Raw genomic sequence first — 1,444 nt, 5'->3', positions numbered from 1 at the left:
TACTTTGCCCATTTCTGCACTAGTTGTTTCTTGTTACTGAGTTCTTTGAGTTCCAGATAATAAATACACACCACTACTTTTGCAATTTAAAACTGAATTCAAGTAGTTCAAAACAAAGTTGTTGGCCGGTGCTGCAGCTCATTTGGCTAATCCTCCGCCTGTGGCGCCGACACCTTGGGTTCTAGTCCTGGTTGCTCCTCTTCCAGTCCAGCTCTCTGCTGTGGCCCGGGAAGGCAGTGGAGGATGGCTCAAGTGCTTGGGCCCTGCACCGGCATGGGAGACCAGGAGGAAGCACCTGGCTCCTGGCTTCGGATCGGTGCAGCGCCGGCCGGAGTGGCCATTTGGGGGGTTGAACCAATGGAAGGAAGACCTTTCTCTCTCTCTCTCTCGCTGTCTAACTCTGCCTGTCAAAAATATTAAAAAATAAAAAAATCTTGTTTTTAAAATTCTTTACCAGTGCAGGACTTCTAGACACAAATTAATTGCTTAATACCTTATTTACTTCACGTAACTACTCAGCAAGGTAAACACTATTAATATCTCTAATTTATAGTTTCCTCATTCAAAATATCATCATTCACACCCGCCTTCACTAAGTATCCTTTTCTTTTGTTTTACATACCTGACAAGTGGGAAACTTTCCTAGCAGTAGAAAGACTGCTAAGATTTACTCATTCTAATTTTGGAAAAAGTATTGCAAAAAAATATTCCCGTTTATGCATCCAACATCAAGAAATGTCTTATTTTCTTAGGATCCTAGATTATCAATATTTTTGAATCATACCAAAATAAACAGCCATACTGATCTTATTCTTCATACTTTCACTACTTTTATTTTATTCTTACTGAGATTGGACATTGCTTAACTTCTCTACCAGCCATTCATAATTTTTTGCCAAAGACAATTTCAAAGGAGAAAACACAAAACAACAAGCAAACAGATTTAAAATAAAATCCTGGCAAGATGATTGTACCAGTGACATTGCATATTTTGCTATGGAAACAGTAAAATGCAATCATTTCCCCATGAATCATATCTCTGAAACTCAGCATCTAAACATGTTAGTGATTATTATTGGCTGGGTACTGTTGAGATTTGAATGGGAAGTCACTTTAATGGAATATAATCACTCTAGCCCAAAGGTATATATTTAATTTTTAAACCTAAACCAACCTAAGTGTAATGTTTTGACTCTCCTCCTCATTTTTCTCTAAATGCTCTGAAACATAGATTCAGTTTCTGACGCAATCTGCAGCCGGTAATAACACTAGAAAAATTGCTTAACTCTGTGAAGCTAGCTCTTTTAGTCTGCAAAACAAAGAGAATTCAAATGCCTATTTCTGAAGATTGAAATCCAGGGGATAATCTTTGTATGATGATTGTTACATTAATTTTTTTTTTTTTTTTGTCCATTGAGCTTTTATTGGTATGCCTACATTACAT

The sequence above is a fragment of the Oryctolagus cuniculus genome, chromosome 6, assembly GCF_964237555.1.
Source record: "Oryctolagus cuniculus chromosome 6, mOryCun1.1, whole genome shotgun sequence".
Taxonomy (NCBI): Eukaryota; Metazoa; Chordata; class Mammalia; order Lagomorpha; family Leporidae; genus Oryctolagus; species Oryctolagus cuniculus.
The sequence above is the reverse complement of the archived record's forward strand: the minus strand, read 5'-3'. Positions refer to the sequence as shown.